At 45.8% G+C, this 13646-nt stretch overlaps 1 protein-coding gene across 3 annotated transcripts in view; it reads right to left on the bottom strand.

Moving 5' to 3' along the window:
* The window catches only part of MORN1 (MORN repeat containing 1), a 735456-nt gene that overhangs the window by 698490 nt on the left and 23320 nt on the right, over positions 1-13646 (bottom strand). The gene's annotated exons all lie outside the window — the stretch shown is intronic.

Below are 13646 nucleotides of genomic sequence, written 5' to 3'. Positions count from 1 at the left end.
AAAGCACCTACCCTGGAACAATAGCTACCTAATAAAACAAATCCAAAGTGTAAATTTGCCCCCTACCCTAAGTTATGCCTTCCCAAAAAGCCCGCATAGAGAACAGTAGAAAAGTGGTCCTAATTGAGTGTCAGAAAATACTGACAGTTGGAAATTTAGATTACTCCCAAGTCCTCATTATTTATGTTTTTGCCCTGCATGCAACACCGAGCGACAGTTCTACCAGCCCATGCCAAATTTCAGCACGGTACCTCTAATAGCTTTTGAGGTGTAGCCCCTTAAACACCATTCTCTATGGGAAAATTCAGCTTTTTTCAAGAGGACCCTACATCGCTCGTCCCCTGTATTTTGGCAACCAAGACTGGCTCTGATTAGCCTGGTGCTGGTTATGCTTAATACAGGGAACCCCTACAATTCTGTGAATTAGCAGCTCCACCATTTTGTGAGTGACAGCAATCTCATTCTGTGAGAGTGCTGAATCTGCAGTTAACCACAGTGTGTGATGGCATACCATATCTGTATTGCGCAAGGAAAATGTCCATTTAGGCGTCAGCCTTAATGATCGTAATTTCATTGCTTTTTTTAGTTTGAGTGTCACAAATTCAGTAGGTTTTTTGAAATTTCAGATAATATGTAAGAAGTCTTAATGGGACATGTAAAACGGTCAGGTTTTTTTGTCTATGGAATTTATATATAGCTGTAAATCATTTTTTCCAAGCCCCAGCTTTTATAGTTTTGTCCCTAGAATTTTTATCTCTGAAAATTTTGTTAATTTTAGGAACTGACCAATTGAACTAAAATTTCTATTTTTCTGTACCTTGATTTAATTCCAATTTAACGTGCAAAAAGCTTGGTATTATCATATTCAATACACTGAATATTGGTAATGCAGTTCAAATTGCACTGGAACAATAGCATGTGGCATGCTAGGAGAACTCCCTCCAACACCATGGAATTTTGACACCTGTACAATAAAGTAATACTGAGACAGAGCAAACAGAGGGGCACCCAGGACACCTGAACATAAGCGCTGCATTATCTGTATCTGGTGAAAAAGGTTTGCGGGGAGGGGTGGGACGACTGGACTGCACACCTTAATTCTAAACATAACACATACATAACAACAGGACAAAAAGGCGCTGATTGTATAGTATTTAAGACCAATTTTGGATAAAAGTAAGTAATGTGCGTACATTCAATAGAAAGTGATCATGCTTATCTCAATATGACTCTGCTTGAAGATGTAATGGATCAGGACAAGTCCTTCATTGGATTCACCAACTCATACAGGGGTATTCAATATGGGTGCGATAACATCGTTTTTGCGTTAATATCGGAGGTATGACGTCATTATCTCAGGTTTTAGTTTTACACCGTATTCAATTTCAAAGACTTATCGCAGTTTTGAAAAGTCTTTGATTAAAAAAAGGTGATAACTTTTCACCATTGAATAGGCGTCGAAAAAAAGTGCAGAATTGGGGTTTAGGGGTTCAGGCTTAAAAAAAATAGCCTGCACCCCTGGGACTGACATTTAAAAAAGAACTGTGTCAAAAAAAGTTTTTAAAAAAATAGGGACACCCCAAAAAATTAATGTAAAAATTGGGGTAAAAAAAAAATGGGAAAAAATTGTTTAACAATAGGGAAATAGGTTCAGGGCTATTCTGCAAGTATGCGGCAGGTGTATTCTAGAATAGAATTATAGCGGCAGGTGCACAAATGCTGAATTTTTAAAAACGTACTTTAGGGACATAAAAATATGCTAGTACCCATTTTCATGTACCCCAAATTTGATGGGACCACTTAAAAAAACGAGAAAAAATAACCTAAGTGCTCTTCTGGCTCACTTCTTCAATGTCGGGAAAAAAAACACCTGCTGCGGCTATTTAAATCCCCGACTTTCAATTAAAGGCTAAAACGGGGGTACCCATAGTGAACCCCCATGTTTTTACTACTTTAGGGGGGTCTTACAATTTTTTTAAGGAAAAATTCGTAACTTTACGCAAATCCAACTTCGGAGTTTCCCGTTTTCGTTAATTTTATATTGAATACGGGTATAAGCGGGAGCGCGCCCGATACTTTAACGCAGGTAAAAACTCCGATATGAAACGTTAACTTCGACAGTGAAGTTAATGTTTCATATTGAATGCCCCTCATAATCTTCAAATTCAACACTAGATGGCAATGTCTCATACAATAGGTGTAAAAGTCCTGTTTTGATCACAGCCCAATATTGAATAGTGAATAGACTGAGGGCCTGATTCAGAGCCGCTTGTAAGCGGACGCTCGTTCGTTCCGAGCGATGTTTTCCCAACTGCGCATGCGTACGGATCGTAATACGCATGCGCGAACCAGTCAGTGCAGCCGAAAATCGTTTGTTCGCTAAATAGCGAATGTCTGCTAATATGAGTGACAGGAGGAGGCGTATGTGGGTGGTAAAAGGGGAAGGTGCTTGAAAACGGGGAGTGGAAATCAGAACGCAGGCGTGCTTAAAGGTCAAAACGGGCGTTTTATGGGTGTGCATAATTAATACAGCAGCGTCACTGACCACGTCACTGGGTTATTTTATAGTCAGAACTGCTCGCAAATTTGTGGTAGGAAAAACCAACCACAAGAATAGCGAGCAGTTCATACGCTGGTCGATGTACTCGATTAATCTAATAAATAGCGGACATGACGTAGGATGCGAGCGGCCAGGGGGCGTAGTTATCCAAAAAACGACCGCAAGTTTTGTTTGCTCGTTCAGACCTAGAGGCGTGAACAGACCGCAAAGAGCGAACGGTTCATTTGAATAGCCACCCCTATTTTCTGGACGAGCGAGCGCTAATTGCGTCCGGCTCTGAATCAGGCCCTGAATTTCCTCCACTCCAAAGTCAGAGGACTTACAGCAAGATTGACCAAGCCAGGCCGCAGCGATCTCCCAAGCGGCAGTTTAATAACAGTGGATACTCACCTGTTGTTGGATTGACACTTGCCGATGAATCTATTGCCGCTGCAGTCAAGTGGGGACACTGACGGACACGCTGCATGTTTATTAAACAGCCGCTTGGGAGATCGCTGCAGCCTGGCTTGGTCAACCTTGCTGTAAGTCCTGTGACTTTGGAGTGGAGGAAATTCAGTCTATTCACCACTAAAAATTGGGTTGTGATCAAAACAGGACTTTTACAGCTATGAGACATCGCCATCTAGTGTTGAATTTGAAGAGTAAGTATATCCAATGAAGGACTTGTCCTGATCCACTGGGCAAAATTTACTAAGCAGCGGGTTCTAAACCCCGGCAGTTTGGCGGCGGTTTGGCTATCCGCAGATTTACTAAGGCCAAAACCAGGGCAAAACTGCCATCAAAACACAGTTTAGAATAGAATAGAACAGGGCTGTCATTTAGAAACTGATGCAAAACCGCCACCAAACCCCAGGGGTTTAGAACCCGACTTCAAACCGCCACCAAACCGCTGAGGTTTAGAATCCGCCGCTTAGTAAATTTTGCCCATTACATCTTCAAGCAGAGTCACAATGAGATAAGCATGATCACTTTATATTGAAAGTACGCACATTACTTACCTTTATCCAAAATTGGGTCTTAAATACTACACAATCAACGCCTTCTTGTCCTGTTGTTTTGTATCTCAATTTCAGATCTATTTTCGGTATGCAATCGGGAAGCCGACTGCCTAAATAGCGGTAGCCGGCTTCCCGACTGTCATATCCCGGCAAGGGTGAAATGCCGGGCGTCTAGATGTAGATGCCCGCATTTCCCCGACGCCGGGAGACCGGCGCCCGGCATCCCGATCGTAGTGATGCCGGGCGCCGCGAGCGGACAGCCGCAGGGGGGGAGGGTTAGGTTTAGGGCTCCCGGGGGGGACTTAGGGTTAGGCACCCCCCCGGGAGGGTTAGGCTAGGGGGAGGGAGGGTTAGGGTTAGGCACCCCCGGGGGGGACTTAGGGTTAGGCACCCCCCCGGGGGACTGAGGTTTAGGCAGCGGGGAAGGGGGTGGTTAGGGTTAGGCACTTAGAGGGGGGATTAGGGTTAGGCACTTGGGGGGGAAGTTAGGGTTAGGCACCCCTAAGGAGGGTTAGGGGGATTAGGTTAGGTTAGTAGATACTCACTTATCCACGATCGGGATTTCCAGCGCTGTCGGGCTTCCGCTGCTTCAAACTCTGCTCATGTCGGGCTGCCGCTGACGGGAATCAAACCGCCAGCAATGCGGCCGGCGGTATTTCATACCCATTCCCTATTTTCTGGCAAGGATCATACAAGTGGAGCAGCTTTTCCAAATTGTACTTCTAATTGTGTATGACAACTGTTATTACAGTTAGCGAATTGAGGGTTTGTTATATTTATAACACATACATGCCTACTCTCCCGCCACCCCCTTACATCACCCCGCATTCACATACACAGCCACTGCAGCTGGGGGGACGGATGACGCTATTCGGACTGAATCGCATCATTGTGGCCCCTCCTCCTGCTTCACAATACAGTTCATCTCGGCATTGTGAAGAGGGGCGGGGCCACAATGCCAAGACCGCGAGGTCACGCCCCATGCTCTGCGACATGCTCCTCCGCCGTACAAACAAAAATAAGTTGTGACGTGGCCTAGCAGCTTCCCATGTATTTGCAAATGCATACAACCAATATCTCTGAAATTCTATTACCATATAGTGTTCATATATTGTTGCAAGTATAATTCAGTGTGCTGAGGATCAATAGGGGGTTAAACTCCCCTACCTTTTCTACTTGGCATGACCCCTCCCTTTCATGCACCAGAAAAGTACTACCAGTTTGATTGAGCAGCTGCCATTTTTTTGCTTGTGGTCATGAGATGCATGAAGGAGCCAGCATTAGCAGGGCATGCTGGTTATAGTAGTGCTAGTTGGAGTTCCCAGGGGTGACTCCCAGGTAAGCTGGCTCTCAATTTGGATGCATTTATGTATGTGCCTTTATTATGAGGCCTTATAATTGGTATATATTACATTTGGGGTAAGCGTTTGGGCGTAGGGCCCCCGAGCTACTCTGGCTGGGCCTCCACAGGGAATCACCACTTAATACACATAGTTACTTTTCACATCACCTTTTATGTTTGTTTTTTATTCATGTAATTTTTTCACATATTTTAACCTCTTTTTCAACACTTACTAACTACTCGCACACATGTATACTTTACACTGCACTGTCACTCTTTTTCCATTTTCGTGTGATGCCCTGGGGGGTCCCGGGCTGGACGTTTTTTGGGGTGCTCTGCGCCCCGGACGTGAACCCCTTAGTGTTAGGGACTGCTAGTGACAGAGAAGCCGTGACGTGGCCTAGCAGCTTCCCATGTATTTGCAAATGCATGCAACCAATAGCTCTGAATTTCTATGACCATATAGTCTTCATATATTGTTGCAAGTATTATTCAGTGTGCTGAGGAAAATAGGGGGTTAAACCCCCCTCCCTTTTCTCCTCCGCCGTACAAGCATGGCTGTCCCCTCCTGGAAGGAGGGAGATAAATGCCGGCAAGTATGATATAACAATAGGTGCTACTACGTACCATGCTAAGACTTGTAGTGCTATGCAGAAAAAAAAAATGCACGTGCACACTCTAGGCCAGGTCTGGCCAACCTGTGGGTCTCCAGCATGCCCTGCCACAGTTGTGCTGTAAGGGAATGCTAAAACTGTTGTAGGGCATGTTGGGACTTGTAGTTTCACAACAGCTGGAATGCCACAGGTTGGCCAGGCCTGCTCTAGGCACTTAGAATACTGGCAATCAAAAAAATTATGATAAACTCTACAATTAACATGGAATACAAATAAGGTTCTTAGCACATGTTTGGCCATAAATGCATGTCCATCTACCAGGTCAAGGTGAACCCCATCAGATGGATCCCTAACATCCCTAATACTAATACAGTATATCAATTTATCAAGGACTTCCCTATAAGAGTACCCATTCTCAGTGCTAACTACAGGTGGTGCAGCGCCCTGTACCATTATTATTTGGTGCCCCTGGCCTCCTAGCTAGCGGCCAAAATGGGGGCATGTCCTAATTTCAATAGACCACTCCCCTAGGTGACACCATTTTGGGGGCATGCCCAAACCTTGACACTTCGGCCCATGGGTGCAACAGCGGGACAGTGCCTGAAAAATGGGACTGTTCCGCTGAAATCGGAATGGTTGAGAGGACTGCACCTCTATGGGGTGGCGTCCGTGTACGACTACACTGGTCGTACACCCCTCGAGCCGGCCCTGCCCATTCTTATATGTAGACAGCAATGCAAGAACCTGTACTAATTAAAATCACCTAAGGGCAGATGGGAGGGGTGGTAGTACCAGACAAAAGGAGTCTATACCCTTCAAGCACTGGTGTCACTAGGGGGGTGTGGGCCGCACCGGATGACATCATCCGAAGGGGTGACACCAAAGTAGCAGAGCTGCTTTACTATTTTGGTGTCACCCAGTCTGATGCCGTCACCGAGCAGCCACAACGAGAGAGAGTTGCAGGGGAGAGGCTGTGGGCTACCCCCAGCAGCTCCTGGAGGGCTGGGTAAGCCGAGAAAGGGCTGTGTCACATGCGGTCATGCCCCTAAAATTGCCACACATAAGAGGGCATGGATGTGCGGAGTGAGGCCAGGTCCCCTTGTGCATGTTAGGAGGAGTCCACACTGACCTACCAGCCACACTGGGTGTCAGCAAAGTAAGTGACGCCGCTGCCTTCAAGTGTACTTTATAGACACAAATACAGAGGAGGGGGGGGGGGGCTGGACTGCACACTCTAATTCTTAACATAACAAGGTGGTTTCATGCTACCTTGTTTTAATAATCAGTGTTCTGTCCTGTCCCAAATTGCAATGGATCTCAAAGCGGCTGCAGAAGTGGGGTCTCCAGATGTACTCTGATTCACTGACAGACCTAGTATCGGACTGGCCCACTAAGGTGTCAGGGAAATCCCTGGTAGGCTCCACTGTCTGAGAGTTCTGCTTCTTCAGGTAAAGCAGTGCTAACCTACACATAGCCCCATGCTGCCACTACCCCCTTCACATAGCACAGCGCCAGCCCACTCTCCACCGGACCAGCCCTTTCACAAGCCACTTACCAATGTCCTATATTGCCCAGGAGGAATGGACCATATTGGAAAGCGAATTCACTTTCAGCTTCAACTAGCTGATTACAGTATGAGACATAAAGAATTCTAGCTGAAGGCAGCCTTGTTCATCAATTAGGTAAGCGGCCGTGGCGAGGTATTAGTAATATAACATATCCTAATCTCATTGTGTATGCAATCATTTTATTCCTCTATGATCTCCATCCTTGACCCATTCCAATCCAGTTTTTGGTCTCTTCACTACACCAAAACTGTCCTCACAAATGTCATTAATGACCTCTTCACAGCCAAATTCAAAGGCCACTTCTCTATTCTGTTTCTCCTCAATATCACAGCAGCATTGAACACTGTTGACCACCCACTGCTCCTGCATATCCTCCATTCCATGGGCTCCATGACTCAGCTCTAACCTGATTCATCTCCTACTTGCCAACAGCTCCTTCACTGCCTCTACATCCACTCCTACCTCTCCTCTATTTCCCCTTCCTGTCATGGTCTGTCAAGACTCTATCCTTGGCTTCCTTCTCTTCTTCCTCTACACCTCTTCCTTGGCGAGCTGCCTGAGTCTGAACCTGTACAAAGGAACTTGGTGTGAAAAAAAACGCTGCATCATAGCAAACTTCAGTTTTATTAGGTTGACGTTTCGGTGGTCGAACCTCCTTTTTCAAGACACTGACATACAGTAAAACATTACACACATATAGAATTAAATACCAGACACCATAGCGTGATTTCTCCTCCCCAAACAACCAGTGTGTTACCGGAAGTATGGTGCAGACCATACTTCCGGTAACACACGGGGATACGCTACCAGATGACGCAACCCCATGGCAGTCATCAGACAGCGCCCCCCTAATGACGACACCAACATACAGATCCGAAAAGAGTGTTGGCATGGCAACCCAAAACGAAGCGGCAGCCAATGTCAACAACCACGGACCAACTAATGTGACCCAGTAAAAATGCCAAAGATGACAACAACATACCGATAAGAAGCACCAAGTTCATGCTGTACATCAACATAGTATGCACAGCATGATGACTATATAAAAAAGAAAACAAAAAACACTGAAATATAATGGTAAGCAATAACACCACAATAAATCAATACAAACAAACTAAAAATATGAACAAAACAATCAAAATAAAATATACAACTAAAAATTAAAATCAAAAAAGCAAATGACAAATAAACATCATGATAAAAAATGCCAAAATAGATCCCTACCAATAATGAGACAATTACTAAAGGACCCATTCATGATACGAATAAACATACCATGATATCTAAGGTAAACAGAATTTACACAAAATGTGACGACACAGACTATACCCATGAAAAAAAAAAACAGAACAGAAAGCTAATGACCGTGACAAAAAAGCAGCAAGGTAAGCAAAAAGGTGTACAGATTCTAAAAAACAATTAAGGCCCAAGGAATCATTAAGACCCCTTGGTGCCAATGTATCCAATAGGAAAATCCACTTGGATTCTAATTGCAACAGACGTTTAGGTCTATTGCCACCCCATAATGTAAGAAGAACATGGTCAATCATGGGGTAGCGTAAAGTAGCCACCCCATGTTAAGCCAAGGCAAAATGGCGAGCAACCGGTTATTCACTACTGCCCAAGGAGATCGCCGCCCTGATCGCAGAGCGATGTTGGGCCATGCGCTCCTTGAACTGTCTCTCTGTCTTGCCCACGTAATGAAACCCACATGGGCAAGTATATATACTTCCTTGCTAATATGCAAATGCAGAAGGAGGTGTCTGACACACCCTGCTGCATCTGCAATCACATCGCGACCGAGGACGGCGCCGGCCAGCTGGTTAAGCCTCAGCTTATGCAGGCTCATCAGTATACAAGGCTAGGAATTAGCAAACCTATGATTTCACAAGGAAGTAGTCAGCATCCAGTCACATGGCGAGGGAGGGTTAGGGTAGGGAGAGGGGGTGGGTTAGCATACCGAACAACAAGTGTTGGTATACTAGCCCTTTAGGGATGCCAGCGTAGGGATTCTGGCAGCTGGGATCCCAAGAACCGGCATCCCATACCCAACCCGTTTTCACATTACCATGCCTTGCTCCTTCTATGTCCCATCACTTTGCTTTCTCTATACTTTTCCTACTTCACTCACATAAATCTTTACTTCCTCCTCCACTCCTTTCTAACTAGCCATTCTCCCCTTCTCCCACTTACATCCACCTTAATCCCCTCCAGCCTTAGACATGGGTACCCCATTTTTTATGTTACATTCTGCAACTCTTAACTACACCTCTCATCCACCTACAAGGCCACATTACACCCATAGATATTTTGACTACATCCTCCTCCTAGTAATCCTGACGCTTCTCCTTGTTGCTGGTTATCCTCGCACTTCCCTTTCCCCCATTCTTGTGCGCTTTTTGGAATACAGGCTCTATCAGCAACACACTTGTCTCCATTCACAATCCTTTAAGCTCTTATTTCTTTGGCCACACTTATTTGATGACCACACCTACCCATGCTGCTTCAGCGGGCCACCTCCACTGTATTTTCCTGTGGGCCCTTTGTGCCCCAGTCCGACTGGCTGGGGAGACGGAAGGGGGGCTGGCTTCGGAGACAGGAGGGGTATGGCTGGGGAGACAGGAGGGGTATGGCTGGGGAGACAGGAGGGGAGCTGGCTGGGGAGACAGGAGGGGAGCTGGCTGGGGAGACAGGAGGGGTATGGCTGGGGAGACAGGAGGGGAGCTGGCTGGGGAGACAGAAAGGATGCTGCCTGATTAAACAGAAGGAGATGTTGGCTGATGAAACATGGGGGCTGGTTTGGAAGACAGAAGGGGGGTTAGCTGGGGAGACGTTATAAGTACAGAGTGTAATTCAGAAAATATGGGGGGTGGGGGACGCCAGTCCATTACTTTGCCAGGGGAGCCCGGAACCCTAGATACACCCCTGTCTAGAATACATACTTACCTGGAAACATCTTCTTGATCTGATGTAATCCATTTGAAAAAAGGAAAGTAAAACCTCTCATACATGAGGCAAATGGCTCCCAATAAGTCCCCTATGCTCATCTAGGTAATAGACAGGCAGCCAATCATTAGCACTCTCTCTTCACTGCATTCTAGGAACAACCATCTCTTCGTAGCTGCAGGACAAAATCCAGATTGAAGTGGTAGCACTCAGAAAGCTGGCCAAAGCAAGAGGTTTGTTACTCCTGGCTGACAGCTGGAGGTTCTACAACAGAGACAGGACTAGCTGGGAATCTTAGCTTTGGAAAACAATTGATTTGGCCCTCGAGAATTCTGGGGGTATTTTTGCCTACTTTGACAAATCTTGCGTTAACAGTGCCACAACCCTGTCCTCTGGGCTCCTGATGCCATGCCCATTCTACAGAGGCCATGAATCCATGTCTCCATGGAGTTCATAGCTGGCCTACACAACTCCCAAGGTAACATTCTCTAGTTCATCACTTCTCCAAGCAAGACCACATCACAGCCTTGATAATCTACTGTCGGCACTAAAACACCCCTAGATCTTTGCCATGCCCCTAGATCTTTGCCAGAGTGATCTTCCAGCTACATGGACTTCAACCTATAATCCAAGAGGCATAAAAGTAGCAGAGTGTGAAAGCACATGTAGAAGTCAAAGTTAGATCACACAACATGGACCACTATAACTAGCATGATCTTGTGCTGAAACTGCTATTTAAAGCAGCTAGCAGCAATGAGCACGTGAGATACCTTGCAACTGCGAACCTGCCTATCACTTAGGTCTTAGCCTGTCAGAGGGATTACTATGGCACAGACACAGCAGAAACTACAACCCCCATAACCAACTGGGGCAATACAAACAAGCACACATGCACAAAGAGCTACATCCCCTGTCCCGTTTGTTATGAAGGAAATCCATTCTGCACATGAGCAGAAAGCATCGCCTTCCCCTACTGTGGCCACCTGGGACTGAGAATGATGTTGGTCTGCGACCAGCGACATCATTACCGAAATCGCTCTCCAGAATTCCTGGACAAACAACATCCTGTGGCTGTAACAAAAGTGTGAGAAGGGGATACACTGACATTTCCCCTCCAAGCACAGACATGCTGATCTCTGCATGTGCAGAGATCAGCTGCAGCATCAGTCCTCACTGCCTCGTGCTTCTCCCTGCTCTGCAATACGTTGAGGGGGAGGGCCATGGCACAGGGAGAGGGGGGATATCTTTTGGCACTGCTGGGGTGGGGGGGGGGGGGTTAGAGTGCTTTATGTCTCACAAAGAAAGATTTTTGCCTGGGAGATATATAAAAAATCTACAGAAGCTTATAAAATTACACAAGGGGAATGGAGCACCAATACAGGGGGGGACTGGCCATTGAGATCTATTACAATTAGTGGGGTGGGAGATAATACTGCTGGTGATCTTTTGCCATGGGGGGACTATTTCCACTGGGGTTGAGTAGTGATTTTGCAATGGGGGTTTATGAAGAATAAAATATAAAATTTAATGGAAAAAAAAAAGACATTGTAAACGTAATTAATTTTTTTTTAAATTACATTTTCTGACCGTTTTTATTTTGGGGGGGAAAGTAAATTACGTAGTTAAGATGTTAACTATTGAAAGTAGTCCATTCCACATTAAAGTGATTGCATCTGTAACTAAATTGTTATTTAAATACGTTATCTGCTATACCAAATACTTTTACCAATTTACTATGTAAGTGAAGTGCTCCACTTCACACTCATAGGGCAAAATTTACTAAGCAGCGGTTTGGTGGCGGGTTCTATTCTGTTCTAAACCCCGGGGGTTTGGTGGCGGGTTCTATTCTGTTCTAAACCCCGGGGGTTTGGTGGCGGGTTCTATTCTGTTCTAAACCCCGGGGGTTTTGCAGCAGTTTCTAAATGACAGCCCTGTTCTATTCTATTCTAAAATGTGTTTTAATGGCAGTGGTTTTGGCCTTAGTAAATCTGCAGATAGCAAAACCGCCGCCAAACCACAGTCAAAACACATTTTAGAATAGAATAGAATAGAACAGGGCTGTAATTTAGAAACCGCTGCAAAACCGCCACCAAACCCCCGGGGTTTAGAATAGAATAGAACCCGCCACCAAACCGCTGGGGTTTAGAATAGAATAGAACCCGCCACCAAACCGCTGGGGTTTAGAATAGAATAGAAACCGCCGTCAAACCGCCGCTTAGTATATTTTGCCCCTGGTGTAAATAAAAGACAAAACCTTGCTGCACATGCCTGGCCTAATTTACTGTCTATATGTGGGGGGATGGGGGGGAGCGTCCTTGTCACTCTGCTGTGGTGTGAAAGGCAAAAAAGTGCTGCCGAAAAGGATATCAAAAGTAAGAACATATTCACGCTGCCCCACATCATACTTGCCAACTCTCCCTGATTGTCAAGGAGACTCCCTGAAATAGTGGCAATCTCCCTGACTCCCTGAAGAGTCTATCAATCTCCCTGATTGCAGCTTAACCCCATTATCTAGCTGTTGTATACTTAGGTAATAAAGAAAATCAGAGCTATATTCATTCAAGTGGGACCATCAGTGCCATTTCCCTGCATTGGCTTTAATGCACAATGATTTCTATGGCTACATGCATTTGCATATAAGAATTCTTGTGGCCGCTTATATGGAACTCCCAGTAAAACACAATACATGAGCAAACCCTGAAAAGTATCTTTGTGTTTTCATCAACAAGTAGATCTTACTAACTGCTTTGAGGCTCATTTACATTTGGATGTAAGTAATTTTATCACACGCATCTCAGATGTAGATGTACACGCCCACTTTACCGCCATGCTCATAGGTGCTGCTTTTCACAATCTCCCTAAAATGCTTTTTCAAAAGTAGGCAAGTATGGGGAACATTGGGCCTGTGATATTCCAAGAGAACATAACATCAACAAATAAATGTATTAGTAGTACCACAAACACAGCATCCTTAAGCCTCCAGATGAATGTTGAACTGAGAGAGCATGTGACTGCAAGCATCCAGGATGTGCAGTTATAGAACTCTTGCTTCTAGAGAACTGATAAAGCTGCTGTGACAGTATGTTGTCAGGAAGCCGGGGGTCGAAATGCGGACCGCCGGCTTCCCAACTGTGAAATCCCGGTATGGGACTAATGATAGGCGTCTAAATACCGACGCCTATCATCAGCCCCACGCCGCAATCCCGACACCAGGCGTACCGAATGTACCTGTAGGTAAGCCGGGCGTCGGGACCTGTTAGCCGCAGGGGGAGGGGTTAGGTACCCCCCTGGGAGGGTTAGGATTAGGCTATGGGAAAAGCTGGGGTTAGGGTAAGGCACCCCTGGGGGGAGGTTAGAGTTAGGCACCCCCCCAGGAGGGTTAGGTTTAGGGAGCTGGGATTTAGGCATCTCTGGGGGGAGGTTAGCATTAAGTACTAAGGGGGGAGGTTAGGGTTAAGCACTAAGGGGGGAGGTTAGGGTTAGGCACCCCTAAGAGAGGGTTAGGTGGGGAGAGGGGAGGGTTAGGATACTTAACAGGTGCCGTCGTGATCTTCAACTGCCAGACTTCCGGCGTCGGTATTTCATCCGCTGGGCTTAGGTCCGGCGGTATGTCATACC

This window comes from Taudactylus pleione, unplaced genomic scaffold (assembly GCF_031769625.1).
Source record: "Taudactylus pleione unplaced genomic scaffold, aTauple2 ptg000082l, whole genome shotgun sequence".
Taxonomy (NCBI): Eukaryota; Metazoa; Chordata; class Amphibia; order Anura; family Myobatrachidae; genus Taudactylus; species Taudactylus pleione.
This window is presented reverse-complemented; position numbering and strand designations above follow the sequence as displayed.